At 43.9% G+C, this 14550-nt stretch overlaps 1 pseudogene; it reads right to left on the bottom strand.

Moving 5' to 3' along the window:
• LOC115148337 (WD repeat-containing protein 36-like) overlaps nucleotides 1–14550 on the bottom strand; it is a 33451-nt pseudogene that overhangs the window by 11426 nt on the left and 7475 nt on the right.

The following is a 14550-nucleotide window of genomic DNA, read 5'->3' as shown; positions in this document are numbered from 1 at the left end:
GAGGCTCCGGGCCATGGATTATCACTGGAGGCTTCATGCCATGGATCATCTCTACAAGCTCCGGGCCATGGATCATCCCTACAGGCTTCTTGCCATGGATTATCACTGGAGGCTTCATGCCATGGATCTTCCCTACAGGCGCCGGGCCATGGATCATCCCTACAGGCGCCGGGCCATGGATCATCCCTACAGGCTTCTTGCCATGGATCATCACTTGAGGCTCCGAGCCATGGATTATCACTGGAGGCTCCGGGCCATGGATCATCCCTACAGGCTCCGAGCCATGGATCATCACTGGAGGCTTCGTGCCATGGATCATCACTGGAGGCTTCAGACCATGGATCATCACTGGAGGCTTCTTACGTCGAGCCGGAACGCGTCTCACCAGACTGAGGAGACGTACTGACAGCCTGGTATGTGGAGCAGGCACAGGGCGTACCAGGCTGAATAGACTCACTGGAGGGAGAGTGCAAGGAGCAGGCACAGGACTTACTGGGTTGTGGAGGCGCACTGGAGGGAGAGTGCGAGGAGCAGGCAAATGCTCACCATGTTAAGCATGGGGAGTTGGCTCAGGTCTCAACCCTGACTCCGCCAATCTACCCATATGCCCCCACTCCAATTTTTTGGGGGGGCTGGCTCTCGTGCTTCCGTCCTTGCCGTGCTAGTTCCTCTCTCGCTGCCATCACCTGCTTCCCCGGCAGGCTTCTGTATCTGTCCAATACTTGCCCCCAAGTCCAGTCTATCCTCTCCTCCAACTCCTCCAGAGACCAGGCATCCATCTCCTCCCGGGCACGCTGCTTGATCCAGTTGTGGTGGGTAGTTCTGTAACGATCGTCGTAGAGAGGTGACCAAGATGCAGCGTGGCACGTGTTCATGATTATTTATTTAAATCAAACAAACACTCTAATAAAAATAACAAAGGGAAACGAAAGTGCTCAGTTCTGTCAGGTACAGAAACACAAAACAGAAAACTACCCACCAACACAGGTGGGAAAAGGCTGCCTAAGTATGGTTCCCAATCAGAGACAACAATAGACAGCTGCCTCTGATTGGAAACCATACCTGGCCAAAACATAGAAATATAATGACATAGAATGCCCACCCCACACCCTGACCTAACAAAATAGAGAAATAAACCGTCTCTCTCAGGTCAGGGCGTGACAACACCTTCCTAATATTGGAGTTGCAGGAATTGTCCGTAGAGCTCCGAGACAAGATTGTGTTGAGGTACAGATCTGCCGAAGGGTACCAAAAACTTTCTGCAGCATTGAAGGTCCCCAAGAACACAGTGGCCTCCATCATTCTTAAATGGAAGAAGTTTGGAACCACCAAGACTCCCTAGAGCTGAGCAACTGGGCCTTGGTCAGGGAGGTGACCAAGAACCCGATGGTCACTACATTTTACATTTTACATTTACATTTAAGTCATTTAGCAGACGCTCTTATCCAGAGCGACTTACAAATTGGTGCATTCACCTTATGATATCCAGTGGAACAACCACTTTACAATAGTGCATCTGAATCTTTTAAGGGGGGGGATTAGAAGGATTACTTTATCCTATCCCAGGTATTCCTTAAAGAGGTGGGGTTTCAGGTGTCTCCGGAAGGTGGTGATTGACTCCGCTGTCCTGGCGTCGTGAGGGAGCTTGTTCCACCATTGGGGTGCCAGAGCAGCGAACAGTTTGGACTGAGCTGAGCGGGAACCGTGCTTCCTCAGAGGTAGGGGGGCCAGCAGGCCAGAGGTGGATGAACGCACTGCCCTTGTTTGGGTGTAGGGCCTGATCAGAGACTGAAGGTATGGAGGTGCCGTTCCCCTCACAGCTCCGTAGGCAAGCACCATGGTCTTGTAGCGGATGCGAGCTTCAACTGGAAGCCAGTGGAGAGAGCGGAGGAACGGGGTGACGTGAGAGAACTTGGGAAGGTTGAACACCAGACGGGCTGCGGCGTTCTGGATGAGTTGTAGGGGTTTAATGGCACAGGCAGGGAGCCCAGCCAACAGCGAGTTGCCGTAATCCAGACGGGAGATGACAAGTGCCTGGATTAGGACCTGCGTCGCTTCCTGTGTGAGGCAGGGTCGTACTCTGCGAATGTTGTAGAGCATGAACCTACAGGATCGGGTCACCGCCTTGATGTTAGTGGAGAACGACAGGGTGTTGTCCAGGATCACGCCAAGGTTCTTAGCACTCTGGGAGGAGGACACAAGGGAGTTGTCAACCGTGATGGTGAGATCATGGAACGGGCAGTCCTTCCCCGGGAGGAAGAGCAGCTCCGTCTTGCCGAGGTTCAGCTTGAGGTGGTGATCCGTCATCCACACTGATATGTCTGCCAGACATGCAGAGATGCGATTCGCCGCCTGGTTATCAGAAGGGGGAAAGGAGAAGATTAATTGTGTGTCGTCTGCATAGCAATGATAGGAGAGACCATGTGAGGTCACTGACTGAGCTCCAGAGTTCCTCTGTGGAGATGGGAGAAACTTCCAGAAGGAAACCATCTCTGCAGCACCACCAATGAGGCCTTTACGGCAGAGTGGCAAGACGGAAGCCACTCCTCAGTAAAATGCCCATGACAGCCCGCTTGGAGCTTGTCAAAAGGCACCTAAAGGACTCTCAGACCATGAGAAACAAGATTCTCCGGTAGGATGAAACAAAGATTGAACTCTTTGGCCTGAATGCCACGCGTCAGGTCTGGAAGAAACCAGGCACTGCTCATCACCTGGCCAATACCATCCCTACAGCGAAGCATGGTGGTGGTAGCATCATGCTGTGGCGATGTTTTTCAGCGGCAGGGAGACTAGTCAGGATCGAGTGAAAGATGAAGGGCACAAAGTACAGAGAGATCGATGATGAAAACCTCAGGACCTCAGACTGGGGCGAAGGTTCACTTTCCAACAGGGCAACAACCCTAAGCACACAGCCAAGACAATGAAGGAGTGGCTTCGGGACAAGTCTCTGAATGTCCTTGATTGGCCCAGCCAGAGCCCAGACTTGAACCTCATCAAACATCTCGGAAGAGACCTGAAAATAGCTGGGCAGCGACGCTCACCATCCAACCTGACAGAGCTTGAGAGGATCTGCAGAGAAGAATGGGAGAAGCTCCCCAAACACCGGTGTGCCCACTTAGCACTTTTGGGGCGGCAGGTAGCCTAGTGGTTAGAGTGTTGGGCCAGTAACCGAAAGTTTGCTAGATCGAATCCCCGAGCTGACACGGTAAAAATCTGTCATTCTGCCCCTGAACAAGGCAGTTAACCCACTGTTCCTAGGCCGTCATTGTAAATAAGAATTTGTTCTTAACTGACTTGCCTAGTTAAATAAAGTTTAAATAAAATAAAATATAGCGTCATACCAAAGAAGACTCGAGGCTGTAATCGCTGCCAAAGGTGCTTCAACAAAGTACTGAGTAAAGGGTCTGAATACTTAGGTAAATGTGATATTTCCTTTTTTTTATACATTTGCAAAAAAAAAAATTTAAACTGCTTTTCCTTTGTCATTATGGGGTATTGTGTGTAGATAGATGAGAAGAAAAAAATACTATTTAATCAATTTTAGAATAAGGCTGAAACGTAACAAAATGTGGAAGGGGTCTGAATGCTTTCCGAATGCACTGCATGCCCCCCTTAGATATACAATGGAGATGTATATAAGCCCTACATGCTTAGAAGAAAAGGTTCTAGATTGAACCATAAATGTTTTTATTGCTTGCTTCATATATTGCACCCCAAAAGGTTCTATATAGAACCCTTTTGTAGGGTTCTTTGATCAGAACCCCCAGGGGTTCTTCTTCACTGAACCAAAATTGGTTCCATATAGGACCTTAAGGGGTGTCATATTTGAAACAACACAGTACCTTAACCATTCTATACAGTACGTGAAAGGAGTTGAACATATGTATGGCTGACAATTCCTCAACAACAAAAATATGTATTAATTCAGTTTCAGCTTTGAGAATAAATATACTCCAACCAACCTGCTGAAGCACTGGGACTCCTACTGCCCATCCTGGGAAGGTATACAGGAGTTTGCTCAAATAAAAGGAATCCACTTAATGAGTACAGACAATGTCAAGTTGTCCTAATTTTAAGACCAAACTTTGATAAAGCACACTATAACAAAGTCAGGTGCATTACAGATCTTTGGTTGTGCTGTCCTTCCGTCAGTTTACAGATTTCATAACTAAATTATAATTCTACATGAACGACCGTACTTGGACTTGACATTCCAGAGCTGGAAACCTCCTTGGCTACTCCCAAACAGGATCTTGTTCAGGTAAGTGCTTGGGTGCATTAAAGCAGACACTTCAAATGACACTTTGTCAAATGTTATCTGCAGGTACTCCTCTGTGGGAAAAACACAATTTCATGCACTTCACAAGAACTGGTTAAATTGGAAAACTAAAAAAGTACTACTGATCATTATTTTAACCAAAACATTTTCTACTCAAGGTTTATTGGAACAGATGGCATCAAATATTATCCCAATGTTATGTTAAGCATTCTTTTGCAACACCAACCCTCTGACTCCACGTCCCAGACAACGACAACATTGTCCCTGTCCACAGAAATAACGTGATCCCCGAAAGGAAGCAGGAGGTGAACATCAGCTCCATGGCCAGTGTACGTGTGGACAACCTGGATAGACGCAACGTCTCAGTCAGTTTAGTACTGTTGGAATCGGCTAAACTTTGAACATTGAGATATTAAATAAATGATAGAGAAGAAGCCTGGAATAGGAAGAGTGAAAGAGACTGGGTTGTGTGTCAGAAGTGAATGGTTCTCCGTGGGAAGACAGATAGATTTGGAATGTGTTGGGTGGAAGGGAGTAGAACAACGGTTGAGATAGGGGAGACAGATGGACATCTGTGGACTAGGGGAAGGAGGGGTTGAGGTTAGGAGGTGAGGTCAGTTCCCCTTAAGGGAGTAACCAGGGTTAAGTATCTGGTTACCTTCTTTCTGTTGAACCATAAGATGTAACGATTGGAGAGAGAAGGAGGAGTGTCCTAAAGTGGGATGTATATAACTGTGATGGTGAGAAATGTTTTGCTGTCTGAATACAGCTGTACAGAACCTTTGGGAAGAATTAAACTTGGTTAAAGCTTCTCTAGTGTCCGTGAGTTATTTACTCTGACAAATAAGAACCTAACAGTAGAATCAATGTAATTCACTATCATCAAGACTACATTTAGGTTAAAGCCAGTGTGTGAGCTCAGCTAGCGCTATATCTACTATATTGATTTTATATACAGTACCAGTCAAACGTATGGACACACATACTCATTCAAGGGTTTTTCTTTATTTTTAATATGTTCTACAATGTAGAATAATAGTGAAGACATCAAAACTGCGAAATAACACATGGAATCATGTAGTAACCAAAAAAGTGTTAAACAAATCAAAATATATGTTATATTATAGATTCTTCAAAGTAGCCACCCTTTGCCTTGATGACAGCTTTGCACACTTGGCATTCTCTCAACCAGCTTCACCTGGAATGCTTTTCCAACAGCTTTGGAGTTCCCACATATGCTGAGCACTTGTTGGCTGCTTTTCCTTCACTCTGCGGTCCAACTCATCCCAAACCATCACAATTGGGTTGAGGTCAGGTGATTGTGGAGGCCAGGTCATCTGATGCAGCACTCCATAACTCTCATTATTGGTCAAATAGCCTTTACACAGCCTGGAGGTGTGTTGCGTCATATCCTGTTGAAAAACAAATGATAGTTCCACTAAGTGCAAACCAGACGGGATGGAGTATCGCTGTAGAATGCTGTGGTAGCCATGCTGGTTAAGTGTGCCTTGAATTCTAAATAAACCACAGACAGTGTCACCAGCAAAGCACCACCATACCATCGCACTTCCTCCTCCATGCTTCACGGTGGGAACCACACATGCGGAGATCATCCGTTTACCTACTCTGTGTCTCACAAAGACACGGCGGTTGGAACCAAAAATCGCACATTTGGACTCATCAGACCAAACGACAGATTTCCACTGGTCTAATGTCCATTGCTCGTGTTCCTTGGCCCAAGCAAGTCTCTTCTTATTATTGGTGTCCTTTAGTAGTGGTTTCTTTGCAGCAATTCGACCATGAAGGCCTGATTCACGCAGTCTCCTCTGAACAGTTGATGTTGAGATGTGTCTGTTATAGGTCAACCGATTATGATTTTTCAACGCCGATACCGATACCGATTATTTGAGGGCCCAAAAACAGCCGCTGCCGATTAATCGGCCAATTTTTATTTATTTATTTATTTGTAATAATGACAATTACAACAATACTGAATGAACACTTATTTTAACTTAATATAATACATCAATAAAATCTATTTAGCCTCAAATAAATAATGAAATACGTTCAATTTGGTTTAAATAATGCAAAATCAAAGTGTTGGAGAAGAAAGTAAAAGTGCAATATGTGCCATGTAAAAAAGCTAACGTTTAAAGTTCCTTGCTCAGAACATGAGAACATATGAAAGCTGGTGGTTCCTTTTAACATGAGTCTTCAATATTCCCAGGTAAGAAGTTTTAGGTTGTAGTTATTATAGGAATTATAGTACTATTTCTCTCTGTACCATTTGTATTTCATATACCTTTGACTATTGGATGTTCTTATAGGCACTTTAGTATTGCCAGTGTAACAGTATAGCTTCCATCCCTCTCCTTGCTCCTACTTGGGCTGGAACCAGGAACACATCGACAACAGCCACCCTCGAAGCAGCGTTACCCATGCAGAGCAAGGGGAACAACCATTCCCAAGTCTCAGAGCGAGTGACGTTTGAAACGCTATTAGCGCGCACCCGCTAACTAGCTAGCCATTTCACATGGGTTACACCAGCCTAATCTCGGGGGTTGATAGGCTTGAAGTCATAAACAGCGCAATGCTTGAAGAATTGCAAAGAGCTGCTGGCAAAACGCACAAAGGTGCTGTTTGAATGACTGCTTACGAGCCTGCTACTGCCAACCATCTCTCAGTCAGACTGCTCTATCAAATATCAAATCATAGACTTAATTATAACATAATAACACACAGAAATACGAGCCTTTGGTCATTAATATGGTCGAATCCGGAAACTATCATTTCGAAAACGAAACATTTATTATTTCAGTGAAATACGGAACCGTTCCGTATTTTATCTAATGGGTGGCATCCCTAAGTCTAAATATTCCTGTTACAATGCACAACCTTCAATGTTATGTCATAATTATGTACAATTCTGGCAAATTAATTACGGCCTTTGTTAGGAATAAATGGACTTCACACAGTTCGCAATGAGCCAGGCGGCCCAAACTGCTGTATATACCTTGACTGCTTGCACGGAACGCAAGAGAAGTGACACAAATTCATGTTAGCAGGCAATATTAACTACATTTACATTTACATTTAAGTCATTTAGCAGACGCTCTTACCCAGAGCGACTTAAATAGGCAGGTTTAAAAATATATACTTGTGTATTGATTTTAAAGAAAGGCATTGATGTTTATGGTTAGGTACATTGGTGCAATAACAGTGCTTTTTTCGGAAATGCGCTTGTTAAATCATCACCCATTTGTCGAAGTAGGGTGTGATTCGATGAGAAATTAACAGGCACCACATCGATTATATGCAACGCAGGACACGTTAGATAAACTAGTAATATCATCAACCATGTGTAGTTAACTAGTGATTATGTTAAGATTGATAGTTTTTTATAAGATAAGTTTAATGCCAGCTAGCAACTTACCTTGGCTTCTTGCTTCTTACCTTGGCTTCGTAACAGGTAGTCAGCCTGCCATGCAGGCTCCTCATGGAGTGCAATGTAAGGCAGGTGGTTAGAGCGTTGGACTAGTAATCGGAAGGTTGCAAAAACGAATCCCCGAATCTCCCCTGAACAAGGCAGTTAAGCCCCGTTCCTAGGCCGTCATTGAAAATAAGAATGTGTTCTTAATCTGACTTGCCTAGTTAAATAAAAAATAATAATAATTTAAGACAAAAACCGGGAAATCGGTGGCCAAAAATACCGATTACCGATTGTTATGAAAACTTGAAATCGGCCCTAATTAATCGGCCATTCCGATTAATCGGTCAACCTCTAATCTGTTACTTGAACTCTGAAGCATTTATTTGGGCTGCAATTTCTGAGGCTGGTAACTATAATGAACTTATCCTCTGTAGCAGAGGTAACTCTGGGTCTTCCTTTCCTGTGGCGGTCCTCATGAGAGCCAGTTTCATCATAGCGCTTCATGGTTTTTGTGTTATTTCATAGTTTTGATGTGTTCACTATTATTCTACAATGTAGAAAATAGAAATGGAATGAGTAGGTGTGTGCAAACTTTTGACTGGTACTGTATTTTTCAGACAGAGAAGGTCATGACAAGTAGACGGCCTAAACAGTTTCAAATATCATTTTCAGTAAAATAAAGTATTCGATATAATACTCTATTTATACACACAAAGGTATGTGGACACCCCCTCAAATTAGTGGATTCGGCTATTTCAGCCACACCCGTATATGGGTGCTGACAGGTGTATAACGTCGAGCACACCGCCATGCAATCTCCATAGACAAACGTTGGCAGTAGAATGGCCTTACTAAAGAGCTCAGTGACTTTCAACATGGCACCGTCCATATTAATGAACCATGATTTTGGAATGAGATGTTCGACGAGCAGGTGTCCACAAACTTTTGGTTATGTAGTGTTTATTCATCATAAGTGAAGGAATGGCTACTTTACCTCTTTGTTCCTAGCAAATGCTGTTACTTTTCTCCCATTTGCAACATAGACCAGCATGCGATCAGTTGCAAGGTATGATATGTCCTCTGGAAGTGCATTACCTTTAGAAAATATCACACATTCCATAAATCTACTGTCAAATGGTAACATTGATAGCTATATATTAGAAACTGTAACAATGCTGAATTAATAAAAAGGTAGCTAGACTCAGTGACATGACATTATACACAGTGGGGAAACCTTCTGACATACATCAACCGAATCAAATCTTTCTGATGTATGCCCATCCTTGACACATGCCCACATTGGGAAGAGCAAACAGTGGCAGATTTGGGAGATAGCTATGTATTTTGTTGTTGATTTCTGTAGGCAGAAAGTCCTGCTGTGAATGGTAATGTCAAATCAGGAAATGTGCGTGCGTCCTACTTACTGACAGCAACGATTCCAAGGTTCTTGACCTGCAATATGACAAATAGTTGACAACATCACCAAACAAAACAATGGAATGGACGTCACCAAACAAAACAATGGAATGGACATCACCAAACAAAACAATGGAATGGACATCACCAAACAAAACAATGGAATGGACATCACCAAACAAAACAATGGAATGGACGTCACCAAACAAAACAATGGAATGGACATCACCAAACAAAACAATGGAATGGCCAATGGATTGTGCAAAAAGGTGAACTGATAATTTACTCTTTTAAGTCATTTCTATGGTTACTGATAACTAGGCCCAATGATGATCACCACTAGGACCACTAAATAACCACTTTGATTAAGAGATTAGAATTAGCAGACTGGTCTCAGACTAGACATAGTAAAAGTAAAACCGGGACACTCAAATGAATATGATATGTTACGTTTGGTATGGTTACATATAACAATGCAAAAATACAAAAAAACTTCTAGCAACCCAAAGGTTGCGTTTTCAAATCTCCTCACATACAACATTAGCATTATAGCTTTAGCTACTTTGCAACTACTTAGCATGTTAGCAATCCCATCTCCATTCCCTAACCCTAAACTTAATCCCTAACCCCTTAATTCCTAACATTAGCTACAACAAATTGTAATTTGTAACATATTGTACGAATTGCAATTTGTAACATATTGTACTAATTGCAATTTGTAACATATTGTACTCATTGCAATTTGCAACATATTGTACAAATTGCAATTTGTAACATATTGATTGTACAAATTGCAATTCAGATCCTGCTTCTGATGCCTGTTTGAGTGCTTGTTTAATAGCTCACTGATTCCGTGAGCACCAAGCCTCACACAACCACAACATGTCCAATTTGTAAGTCGCTCTGGATAAGAGTGTCTGCTAAATGACTTAAATGTAAATGTAAAATGTAATGTCGGATAAACAGTTTCACAAATTTGGCTGGTAAAAGGTGTGCTTTAGGACCATGCGGACGCCTCCGAACTATCGGGTAGGCTGTTATCCAACTGAATATTACAAATAATAATAATTGTCCCACACTTCTAAAACCAAAGTTGCGCCCCTGTTGTAATCTAACAGTACGTGTTTGGCACACATAATATGCATGCATTGCTCCTTAGATTATTTTTCTGGATCTCCAGTATTTTCCACAACTAGTCTAATTTATTCCACAAATTCCCCCTTCACCTCCTGAGCAACCAGTAAACATTATGATTTGATATAGGTCTGGCCCTATTGGTCACGCGCATGCAATGCATACATGTGTCACGTAAAAAGAGCAAGGGTTGAGGGAATATTTTTCCGAAACAAATGAGCGATTTCGAAACAGAACTTTTCAGCCAGAAATGGCTGTAATTATGTCAAATCAAAGTTTATTTGTCACGTGCGCCGAATACAACAGGTGCGCCGAATACAACCTTACAGTGAAATGCTTACTTACAGGCTCTCACCAATAGTGCAAAAAAGGTATTAGGTGAACAATAGGTAAGTAAAGAAATAAAAACAACAGTAAAAAGACAGTGAAAAACAGTAGCGAGGCTATATACAGTAGCGAGGCTATAAAAGTAGTGAGGCTACATACAGACACCGGTTAGTCAGGCTGATTGATGTAGTATGTACATGTAGATATGGTTAAAGTGACTATGCATATATGATGAATAGAGAGTAGCAGTAGCGTAAAGAGGGGTTGGCGGGTGGTGGGTGGCGGGACACAATGCAGATAGCCCGGTTAGCCAATGTGCAGGAGCACTGGTTGGTCGGGCCAATTGAGGTAGTATGTACATGAATGTATAGTTAAAGTGACTGGGCATATATGATAAACAGAGAGTAGCAGCAGCGTAAAATACGGGTGCAAATAGTGCGGGTAGCCATTTGATTACCTGTTCAGGAGTCTTATGGCTTGGGTGTAAAAACTGTTGGGAAGCCTTTTTGTCCTAGACTTGGCACTCCGGTATCGCATGCCATGCGGTGGTAGAGAGAACAGTCTATGACTGGGGTGGCTAGGGTCTTTGACAATTTTTAGGGCCTTCCTCTGACACCGCATGGTGTAGAGGTCCTGGATGGCAGGCAGCTTAGCCCCAGTGATGTACTGGACCGTACACACTACCCTCTGTAGTGCCTTGCGGTCGGAGGCCGAGAAATTGCCGTACCAGGCAGGGATGCAACCAGTCAGGATGCTCTCGATGTTGCAGCTGTAGAACCTTTTGAGGATCTCAAGACCCATGCCAAATCTTTTTCGTTTCCTGAGGGGGAATAGGCTTTGTCGTGCCCTCTTCACAACTGTCTTGGTGTGTTTGGACCATTCTAGTTTATTGGTGATATGGACACCAAGTAATTTGAAGCTCTCAACCTGCTCCACTACAGTCCCGTCGATGAGAATGGGAGCGTACTCGGTCCTCCTTTTCCTGTAGTCCACAATCATCTGCTTAATCTTGGTAACGTTGAGAGATAGGATGTTGTTCTGGCACCACCCAGCCAGCTCTCTGACCTCCTCCCTATAGGCTGTCTCGTCGTTGTCTGTGATCAGGCCTACCACTGTTGTGTCGTCTGCAAACGTAATGATGGTGTTGGAGTTGTGCCTGGCCATGCAGTCGTGGGTGAACAGGGAGTGCAGGAGGGGACTGAGCACGCACCCCTGGGGGGCTCCAGTGTTGAGGATCAGCGTGGCAGATGTGTTGCTACCTACCCTCACCACCTGGGGGCGGCCCGTCAAGAAGTCCAGGATCCAGTTGCAGAGGGAGGTGTTTAGTTCCAGGATCCTTAGCTTAGTGATGAGCTTTGAGGGTACTATGGTGTTGAATGCTGAGCTGTAGTCAATGAATAGCATTCTCACATTAGTCTTCCTTTTTTCCAGGTGGGAAAGGGCAGCGTGGAGTGCAATGGAGATTGCATCATCTGTGGATCTGTTTGGGCGGTATGCAAATTGGAGTGGGTCAAGGGTTTCTGGGATAATGGTGTTGATGTGAGCCATTACCAGCCTTTCAAAGCACTTCATGGCTACTGACGTGAGTGCTACGGGTCTGTAGTCATTTAGGCAGGTTGCCTTTGTGTTCTTGGGCACAGGGACTATGGTGGTCTGCTTGAAACATGTTGGTATTACAGACTCAATCAGGGACATGTTGAAAATGTCAGTGAAGACACCTGCCAGTTGGTCAGCAAATGCCCCGAGCACACGTCCTGGTAATCTGTCTGACCCTGCAGCCTTATGTATGTTGACCTGTTTAAAGGTCTTACTTACGTCGGCTACAGAGAGCGTGATCCCACAGTCATCCGGAACAGCTGATGCTCTCATGCATGCCTCAGTGTTGCTTGCCTCAAAGCGAGCATAGAAGTGATTTAGCACGTCTGGTAGGCTCGTGTCACTGGGCAGCTCGTGCCTGTGCTTCCCTTTGTAGTCTGTAATAGTTTGCAAGCCCTGCCACATAAGATTCAATCTTAGCCCTGTATTGGCGCTTTGCCTGTTTGATGGTTCGTCGCAGGGCAAATCAGGATTTCTTGTAAGTTTCCGGGTTAGCACCTTGAAAGCGGCAGCACTGCCTTTTAGCTCAGTGCAAATGTTGCCTGTAATCCATGGCTTCTGGTTGGGGTATGTACGTACAGTCACTGTGGGGACGACATCCTCGATGCACTTATTGATAAAGCCAGTGACTGATGTGGTGTACTCCTCAATGCCATCGGAAGAATCCCGGAACATGTTCCAGTCTGTGATAGCAAAACAGTCCTGCAGTTTAGCATCTGCTTCATCTGACCATCTGACCACTTTATTATATATTTTATGTTGCAGCTTCAGCAACACGGACAGCGCAATAAACACTGTTAATGTTCTGTTGTGGTCGCTGCAACAGGGAGGAGAGAAAGACAACGGGTGCTAGTCACACAGTCACTCGCTGTCAATTATTATTATTTTATTTCATTTTAAACACAGCAAGTCTAAGGCTGCCACAATAAAATCAATTGCGGTCAGACTCCATCTAGTCATGTGTGTGTCCTAATTACAGTTGAAGTCGGAAGTTTACATACACCTTAGACAAATAAATTTAAACTCAGTTTTTCACAATTCCTGACATTTAATCCTAGTAAAAATTCCCTGTCTTAGGTCAGTTAGGATCACCACTTTATTTTAAGAATGTGAAATGTCAGAATAATAGTAGAGAGAATGATTTATTTCAGCTTTTATTTCTTTCATCACATTCCCAGTGGGTCAGAAGTTTACATACAGTCAATTAGTATTTGGTAGCATTGCCTTTAAATTGTTTACCTTGGGTCAAACATTTTGGGTAGCCTTCCACAAGCTTCCCACAATAAGTTGGGTGAATTTTGGCCCATTCCCCCTGACAGAGCTGGTGTAACTGAGTCAGGTTTGTAGGCCTCCTTGCTCGCACACGCTTTTTCAGTTCTACCCACACATTTTCTTTAGGTTTGAGGTCAGGGCTTTGTGATGGCCATTCCAATACCTTGACTTTGTTGTCCTTAAGCCATTTTGCCACAACTTTGGAAGTATGCTTGGGGTCATTGTCCATTTGGAAGACCCATTTGCGACCAAGCTTTAACTTCCTGACAGATGTCTTGAGATGTTGCTTCAATATAGCCACATAATTTTCCATCCTCATAATGCCATCTATTTTGTGAAGTGCACCAGTCCCTCCTGCAGCAAAGCACCCCCACAACATGATGCTGCCACCCCCATGCTTCACGGTTGGGATGGTGTTCTTCGGCTTGCAAGCCTCCCTCTTTTTCCTCCAAACATGACGATGGTCATTATGGCCAAACAGTTCTATTTTTGTTTCATCAGACTAGAGGACATTTCTCCAAAAAGTGGGATCTTTGTCCCCATGTGCAGTTGCAAACCCTAGTATTTTATGGCGGTTTTGGAGCAGTGGCTTCTTCCTTGCTGAGCGGCCATTCAGGTTATGTCGATATAGGACTCGTTTTACTGTGGATATAGATACTTTTGTACCTGTTTCCTCCAGCATCTTCACAAGGTTCTTTGCTGTTGTTCTGGGATTGATTTGCACTTTTCGCACCAAAGTACGTTCATATCAAGGAGACAGAACGCGTCTTCTTCCTGAGCGGTATGACGGCTGCTTGGTCCCATGGTGTTTATACTTGCGTACTATTGTTTGTTCAGATGAACATGGTGCGTTCATACATTTGGAAATTACTCCCAAGGATGAACCAGACTTGTGGAGGTCTACAATGTTTTTTCAGAGGTCTTGGCTGATTTCTTTTGATTTTCCCATGATAAGAGGCACTGAGTTTGAAGGTAGGCCTTGAAATACATCCACAGGTACACCTCCAATTGACTCAAATCAGAAGCTTCTAATGCCATGACATAATTTTCTGGAATTTTCCAAGCTGTTTAATGGCACACTCAATTTAGTGTATGT

The sequence above is a fragment of the Salmo trutta genome, chromosome 15, assembly GCF_901001165.1.
Source record: "Salmo trutta chromosome 15, fSalTru1.1, whole genome shotgun sequence".
In the NCBI taxonomy this organism is placed as follows: domain Eukaryota; kingdom Metazoa; phylum Chordata; class Actinopteri; order Salmoniformes; family Salmonidae; genus Salmo; species Salmo trutta.
Note: the sequence above shows the minus strand (reverse complement) of the source record. Positions and strands in the feature narration are given on the sequence as shown.